The sequence below is a fragment of the Mizuhopecten yessoensis genome, unplaced genomic scaffold (genome assembly GCF_002113885.1).
Source record: "Mizuhopecten yessoensis strain PY_sf001 unplaced genomic scaffold, ASM211388v2 scaffold3459, whole genome shotgun sequence".
NCBI classification, from domain to species: Eukaryota; Metazoa; Mollusca; class Bivalvia; order Pectinida; family Pectinidae; genus Mizuhopecten; species Mizuhopecten yessoensis.
The window spans coordinates 624,649-633,687 of record NW_018405055.1 but is presented as its reverse complement, the minus strand read 5'-3'; the positions used below and the strand labels follow the sequence as shown (position 1 = coordinate 633,687).

Genomic DNA, 9,039 nt, shown 5'->3' with positions numbered 1-9,039 from the left:
CAATGACAATGACAATTGTTTTATTCTCATAAACAATAACAATAAAGTGTAGAGAATACATATATACAAATGGGTGGCAATAATACATGGTGGAACAGGATGGACATTAGTATTGTAAATTAATTATGTCATTAATATTGGTAATAAATTTAGCCAATGATGTCAATTCATGTTGTGTTACATAATTGAATAATGTATGATATTTAAATGTGTTTGGTCTTTCATAATAATATCTGGACATATGTTTTCGCCTACTATTGAGAATTGGTTGATGTGTACATGTAAACAGATAATGAAATTCGTCGCCAATTTCTCTTAAATAACATAAACTACATAATCTATTTGCACGTGGTATATTGAACCACCTACCACTTTCAATTGGTAACTTAGTATTACATGTTCTAAACTTACAATACGCTTTGGCTAGTTTCGGAGGGAGTTCTAGTAAGTACTTTTCTAAACAAAGTTCGTACTTATATATTCTATAATTGGTTCCTTTCGGAGAAGTATACATTTCATTACTCCAGTTTGATATAAATTTTTCTTTTAGTTTATAAAATCATTCTCTCCATACGTTTTGTTTCTTCTGTTGCGTTTGAACGTTGAAAGACATTGTACAAAAGATACTTTTCAATCTAACGGTATCATTCATAAATAGTCTTTTCCGTAGTCTTTTCTATCTAAACTTGTTAATAGTAATAACTGTGTAATGGAAAATATGGTACATGGTTATTCTATTTATTATTTATAAGTCTATCGAAGAATACACGTTTCATTGTAACAGTGTAACTCTCCATACCATGTCCGTGTAATAAGGCTGTTGTACAAATGGTCAGGTTCTTATTTCAAACCCTTTTATTTTAGCAATACAATTCTGGCTTCTTTCTAGTTTAAAAAGATCTTCTTTTGACGGCTGCCGTAGCTCACATCCGTATAATACTGATGTTAGACTCCAGTTTTAATAACTTTACGTGTTGTCGGGGAAATAAGAGCACAGGAGTGCGTTCCATCCACTACGTATTTTCAACATGCCCGTTTAGTATGTTCTAAAGAATTAAGATGTAGCATTAATACAAATGTGAATTATACTGTCGGTAATGTAATTAATGTCTGTGTAAAGGTATTTACAGATGAAAAGTTTAATCTCCACATTTTACTTTATTTTTCACATATTCCACGTACCTTCAGAGTCTTTATAATTTGTACATGTTCAATAAATGTCATTAGCGCTGTCATCAGTGTTGGAATACGTATTAACTTCGCTGCACATTTTCCGTATGTCTCTATGTGCGAATTCTCCACGATTACCTATCTTGATCGCGAGCTATTGGATAAAATACAACTATGTACATCAGTATTCGTGTTTCTTAGATATATCAACTCTTCGATTTAGAACCAATTTCAAACAAATCAGAAGAATCCTTCCTGCCACATCGTATTAAACGCCAAATATTACTATCAAAGTTAATAGAAGCCATAAGCTGCACATGCTCTTCTGGTAAGCTGGTTGCTGCCAATCAGAAAATTTTGACTGAATTAAGCACTGGCTTTTATCATCTCAAAACGTTCAAATAACTGGTTAAAGAGTTATTCCTCGGTAACCTTTGGGATTTTCCTTTGGTTTCCCACAACCCTCATATAATGTTATAACCAAGCATCTTTCCCAAATTACCAAGAATAAATTCTTGTTCAATACCAATAATACAAAACTCTCAATAGATGCCTAAACTAAACTAAAATGAATAGATGCAAAACTAATTTACATGAACACATTTTAGGTTTCATGAACTAAGTTGTCAACTACTCTAGCCTTTTAAAACTAGTTTAAGGCAGGTACGACCGACTTCTTGAGTCGCTATTTGGTTACTAATTAAGGTAGTTATCAGTTTCATTACGTGTTGTATGTCCGATTGAGATGACGCGATCTTGTACTTCATGTCTCCTCGCCGAATAGGTGAAAATCTTACATAATCCAGTTAAATTTAGAAGATCAGGGCATCTAATCAACAAAACAATAACCCGTCAAGTTGTCTAAGACATGTATCTTCGCTCAGTGTAGCAACTGATCCACATCCTTTGGATTCGAAAGTATTAAACCACATATTGAATCCCCGTAACCAACGCTCCGACAGTCCACATATAGTCTAATAATGAAGATACGGTGTAGTGTCCCCGCACATTATATACGTTTTTCATCCGTCTTTGGTCTGCAAGAAAGGTTTTTGGCATCAACTCTCTCTTCCCGATGCCGGTTGGCCATAAACCCTCTTGCATACGTCGTAAAATATTCTCAAACTATCTGAGGAATGTAACACGGGCACCGTCGCGCTCTTAGTTTCTTAATGGCTGACTCTACACACTTATTGAGGATCCTTGGGCACTGTTCCGGAGCCAACGAAACTATCTACTAGACTTTGATTGTAAGGTAGACTTGCATGATAACGTTTGAAAATGCTCTCTTACAGGTATAGGATATTCGTCATTGATTACGTTATTCTGCCGTTGCCTTCTGATATCTGAGGGATGTGATGCTAGATGCATCCCTCTCTTGCTCTCGACATATAACTTTCTCTTTGGGAATACAAGTGCCAGCGACCGTCAGAATTGCTGTCTTACAAAATCTGTTATCCATAGGAAGTTGGTTCTAAAACTAGGGAATTTACCAGTCCGTCAAGTGTTTGGATCTTCTTTAGAGGTGCAAATGGAATGGCACTCTTCTTCCGACGTTCTACATTTTCGTGACAAAGTATTCGACCTACTCTCTATACTGTTTTTGCTCCCTTTCTTATTTGATCCGTTTTTGTAACATCATCCCTCGGCGAATCTTCAGCCAGTGTTTCGGTATACCTCTAAATCTTCAAGTTACTGGCAAGTTTCTGAGAGAGTTTTTCATGTTCATAAGACATTATTCAACCGAATGACAAAATGGAAATGGACACTTCAACCGTAAAACAAATATAGTTATCGAATTTTGTTCACAAATGGACAGTGTGATCATAAAGTTTTTTAAACAAACGAACAGCGGGATCGTTACTGCGTTAACCAAGAGGCTTGCTGTACCTTAGAGACATGTAACGTTATACAGTTGTCCAGTGAGTAGAGGGAACATTGATTTTATGGTCTAGCGAAAAATTGTACCTCACGGTAAATATAACAAATGTAGCACCCGCTCTACCGTTGTTCTGAATTTCACGGTTACGATTTTAACCAATACTTGTGTTTGTCTTCAAACCGTCATTGATTTCTGTGGGACAATAAATACAGGGAATGGAAGATAAAACACTTCAATTTATATCTAAACGGAGGTAGAATCTGTGCACACACCCTTCGTTTATCTGGAGAATCGACTGGGTTTTATCGTTTAATTAAATCTTCAGTTTTTGTCTGGGCAGCAGCTGTGGTAGATGTTTTTGATGTTTACAATTCCACGTATAGCAGATCAATATGTAATAAAGATGCAAAACGATTCCAATGCGATCTGTGATGTTTGATTATTTTTTAATTCAGTTGTATATATAATGCCTTTAAGTGTCTCATAAGTCGAGACAATTGGCTGGATATTGATCAAATGTACGCGAATTCCACTATATGTCTGTATGTCTGTTGATCAATATGTGACACTTTTACAAGCAAACCGAAACATAATATATATAATATTGTCCTTTTTCTGCAGCCTCAATTAAGTTATGAAATGGAAATATATAGGCAGACAGGCTTATATCATCCTTTGTTAGTTATGCGTTATTGCCATCAAGTTACCAAATAATTAATATTCAAGTACGATGTAATTAAAATGTTAGTCATTGTTAAAACGTTTGTCGACATGTCACAGTGACCATTTGATGCCAGTTTTAGCCTTAACAGGGTAAAGGCTTTTAAAGATGTATAAAACGTCCGTATTTAGGATTGCTTAGTTTTTGCATCTGTCGTCATCACTATTGTGTGCTTATATTACATTGCAGTGATCATCCAGAAAAAGTACAACTTTAAATCCTTGTATATTTACAAACATAGTAATTTAACCATAACGAAATATCAATATAATTGTACAGTATTATACATTGATATATGCCAATTGATACATACGATGGAGTAAGTATGTTAAACATGTATGCACATAGAACATATCAGTACTAAATGTACTTTATTACCCTTCCTTATTTTTTAATTTCGATGTAAATGTATATCAGCTTTGAGGAAATAAACATATGATGATGATGATGATGATGATGATGATGATGATAAAAAGAATGAAAATAAAACAAGAGGCCTATAGAGGGCATGCATCACTCGCCTTGATCTTTATGACCAGCAATGGTATATATGGCTATGGGTTGTGTATCTCAACCATTTCAAAGTTATGGCCCATAAATTATGTCCCTATGGGTGGACTAGATCCAAGAGTTAATACTAATATCATTATTGTGTTTGTCAAAGTTATGACCCGAAGAATTAAGTCCCTAGGGGTGGGGAGAGACCCAAGAGTCAACTATAATATCATGACTAAATAAATATGGTTAAAGGGTGTGGATCTAAACCGTTTCCAAGTTATGAACCCAAAATTAAGTCCCTATGGTTGAAGCCAGACCCCAGGATCAATAATAATGGCATGATTGTGTTTGTCTCTTGATGCTCAGCAACTGCATACACAGATGTAGGTTGGGGATCTCGATAATGTCCAAGTTAAAAATGCCCCTTTGGCCATACCCCTGAACCGCCAGGGGATCAGCCCATCCATTAGTATAATTTTGAATCCCCACCGCCTGAGAAAACTTTCAACCAAATATGGTTGACATCCTTCTCTTCATTCCTGTGAAGAAGTCTCTTATATAATTTCCCATAGAAATTGGATAAAATATGCCCCAAAAGTTATTTCCCTATATAAACTATATAGTAAAGTAACTAAAATTTACCTACTCCCTTAGGGAGAACAGTTATCCCGGGGGTAATCATATTTATAATTTAGATAAAGCACCAAGGACCTTTCCATCGATGACCATTATATTTGAGTGTACATGTAGTACATTGTACATAGCTGATTCATTGTCATGCAGAAGAACAATATATAAATATCACATTCATGAGAGGGCGATATTGCATATTTTCACCCCAAAGGAAGCATTGTTAACCGAGGCGAAGCCGAGGTCAACAATGCTTTCCGAGGGGTGAAAATATGCAATATCGCTCTCTCATGAATGTGATTTTTATTTTATTATACCGAGTGTCATGTTTAGGTGTCGTTGAGTAATTGCTGCAGATCCTACTCGTCAGCGGCAAACCTTCCTGTTGCGATCCCGTCCATTTGTCGTCTAGTCTCGTTCAACCAGACTCTTTGTTGCCTGCGCAAGCTACGCCGAATAGAGAGTCTGGTCAAACGCAGTGCTTTCGTTTTGTGACATCATAACGAGGCTTACCGAGATTGGTCAAAGGTTGACACACCCTTTTTAACTTTTGAAGTCAGAATTTGAGTAGCCCAAAATTACATTAAATATTTTAATTCGTTAAAACATTACCTGTATATGCATTCCTGAAGTATCCAGAAAAATGTAAGAAAATGCTTCAAAAAGAATTATTTCATGTATTTTCATTGGATATTTTATAATAATTCATGAAGCTAACAAGGCTATTGATACAAGTCAAGCCAGATTACCTGAGTGAGCACTTGAAGGTGTTTTGAATGGTGTACAGGTAAAATCTCACTTGCTTTGCATGCTTTTTTCAAACTTCAGTCAGCCTTGTTGGCTTTGTGCTTAGTTATGATTCATTCAATGGAAATAGATGGCATTATTCTGGAGATTTGACACATTTTCTTACATTGTTCTCGATAAAAGTGAATACATGGGTACTTCAGGAATGCATGTATAGGTAACTTTTTTCATTAATTTCATTATTGATTGAAATGTTTGATGGCGTTGAAATAACGTCCGGAAACGAAAGTAGAAATACTGCCCTCTGGTGGTGATAATGTTAATGCACTGTGTTTGACCAGACTCTTGAATTACAAGTGATCAAGCGTCTGGTTGAACGAGACTATTTGTCGTCTGGTACAAATAAACAATCAAAGTTAAAAAGACGCTTTAACAAACGCATCGCCAGTAGTCGACAAACGTTTCAGAAAAGTTTTCACTGGGATGAACCGGGGGCGCATACATTCGGCGCATGTAACAATTTTTGGAATAACACCCTGGTACTGGGACGAACCGTGCACGCATACGTTTGGCGCATGTGATATTTTTTGGAATGTCACCCTGTCTTCTTTATCTTTGTAAGACGAGCAAGTAACATTGAAAATGTTCACATCTATCAGATTACGAGATTTTAACAGAAGGTATAATAAATTGTAAATATTACCAATTATTTGTTCCCCATTTTGACCCTGCCACGCTGGCTCAAGGGTTGATAGAGAATATTTCTTTCTGATACAAAGTTTTAATGATTACCTGCTCAGAAGGAACAAAAATGTTTTCCCTGTTATACATTAACTATAAAATCTACCTGCTCCCCGGGGGTCAACAGATGATCCTGGGGTAATGATTTTTACGCTTAGTATAGAGCACATAAGGCTCTTTCCATCTATGAAGTGTATTTTATTAACGTATTTGATATTGTATCTTTTATAATTTTCCTCTTTGTGTCCCTGTAATTAACTTCTCTAGCTCAGAGGTGATACATCATCTTATTTTCTGATACCATGTCATTGCCATCTCATAATAATTATTCCAAAAGTTTGAATGATTAGCTGCTGAAAATGGGTCAAATATACCCGAAAGTGTTACTTTTGTATATAAACTATAGTAGACTTTCCTCCCTCCCGAAGGAAGACCTGATGACTATGGGGCAATTAAATTTACATTTTTTATAAACCATGCAACAGCGATTTACGGAACCCGGTACAGAGACGGTCAGGGCGGTCAAGAAGCTACTAGCTTCTGCTAAAATTAGACAGTTGTATGTTACTGTGTCAAACTGTGATTTTGTTTTCGTAAACTAAAATTATAGTAGAATCTCATAAATGTCTGTCTTTGTTTGGCGTTACCGCACCACAACCTTTGTACCTGTGTCTGCTTATTACTGTATTTAATCATAATTCAAAAACGTTTTCTTTTACACAAGCAGGAGTGAATGAAATGATCATAACAGAATTGATACATTTGAACAAAAAACCTTCAAATTTTGATTGCATCTACCGCGTTAAAGCCAAAGCAATCAAGATAGGATTTTGTTTTCGATTGCCTGATCCGAATAAAGACACAAAACATCAGCACAGCTAAGCTCATTCGTGCTGTTATGTTTCAATTGTATTCCAGGAATAAAACTCCACTTTAGGCTGTTAACAAAATAGACCATTGAACTGTATCATGTTGTCGATTAAAATAGCAGGCGAAGGACAAAGCTGGCTGATTTTTCTATATAAACAGCCGTAATGGCCTCTCAACTAATGAAAACCAACACTACACGCTCGCATTTAGTATCGACCCCTGTAGTAGGAGGAAGGAATACTAGACCGAAAGCGGTCATTTCCTATCAAATTTCCTAAAGAGTTATCTTTTAAAACGAAATAAATACGTATGAGCTAGATGCTCCGATATTTCTCCACGCATACGTCATTTAAATTTTAGATATGCTTCGAAAGATAATCAGTATTTTGTCTCACTTATCGACCTTGTTAAACGCACAGGTGTTTGAATCGATTAGGGTAAGTGGGATGTTAGTACGGGGAGGTGGGAGTGTCAGGCGCGTAGCTACCATGTAAGCCAATAAGCCCGGGCTTGCACATGATTTTGACAAGTATAGGTTTTCATGACGGTTTTTTTTCTTGCTGATACTATAAAGTTAAGTTCAAGTATCAAATGCATTTATCAAGATTAGGTAAAAACCAGACAATGTATGTATGGAGGGTGTACAAAGCAATACCGACGGTTAATCTTCAGAATTACACTGGATCCACGTAAATAGGTATATATATATACAAAAATAGGACTTTTTTCTTGCGGATTAAAACGAGAAAACAGACATCAGGACGTGGGAAATGGCTCCTGAGACGTTCTAGAAAACAAAATTTTCATGGTGGAGACCCCCCAGACCCCCGTTGCGGGAGGGGGAAGACACCCTCCCGTACCCTCCCACTGCTCGCGCTTGGCGCTTCGAGCCTCGCGCTTCGAGCCTCGCGCTTCGGGGGGACTGCCTTCGGCAATCCCATGTCGGGCTTACACATGGTAAAGGGGCTAGCTACGCGCCTGAGTGTAGAGGATGGTGTATGTGTAGGGAATGGTCACAGTTGGTATGTTCACGTTTTAGCGCTCTACAACCAACTCTCGGTGAAAAATAACACTATCTACACATCAGATTAGCTCCAAATGACCACGTCCCTGTGACGTGGTATTAAGGCCTAGTACGGGGAGGTGGGTTTGAGGGTGGAGGGTTACATGAACACTGTATCTAGAAGGGGGAGGTGGCCGGGTTGTACTTGTGATGCTAGTTCAAAGTGTACGCAGAATAGAACAGAACATTAGTTTTCCATAACCGTTTATTTCCCTCAAAATAGTCACCTTTTAAACGTTATCATTTATTTTTAAACGTTATATGAGAAATAACAGCTTACAGGTTAAATGGAGCATGACATGTAGCGATACAATTCCACCAAATCAATATCGCATGTTTATACTGACAATCACGAACGTTTATGCGATACAACCACAGGGACCTGAGAACTGGTTACAGCTATATTTGGACCTTAGCTAGGGTGTTTAGAGCAATTTTACACGTTTTTAGGGTTTTGATCAACTTTCGGTCAAAATGCTGTCCCAATTGTTGATGATATTATATTATCATCATTGGGGTGGCATTTTTACCGAAATTGATCTAAACGCCTTTAAAGTGTAATATTACTTTAAATGTCCAAATATAGCTGCAACAAATTATCAGGTCCCTGTGGAAACAACCGATTTGTCTGTTTTTTAAGGTATAGGCTCGTCTTAAAGCAGCATCAGATATCTAGTTAGGTTCGACCTTCATTCCATAAACGAGCAACTCCGGCCA

The 9,039-nt window shown here is 36.9% G+C and overlaps 1 protein-coding gene across 2 annotated transcripts in view; it reads right to left on the bottom strand.

Moving 5' to 3' along the window:
• LOC110447569 (aromatic-L-amino-acid decarboxylase-like) overlaps positions 1 to 9,039 on the bottom strand; it is a 42,351-nt gene that overhangs the window by 28,358 nt on the left and 4,954 nt on the right. The window contains exon 1 of one of the 2 annotated variants that reach the window (XM_021493344.1): positions 5,219 to 5,316. The exons of the other annotated variant lie outside the window; for it this stretch is intronic. The gene's annotated coding sequence lies outside the window, so the exon portion shown is untranslated. Of the gene's footprint in view, positions 1 to 5,218; positions 5,317 to 9,039 lie in introns of those variants that run through there. 2 annotated transcript variants of the gene reach the window in all.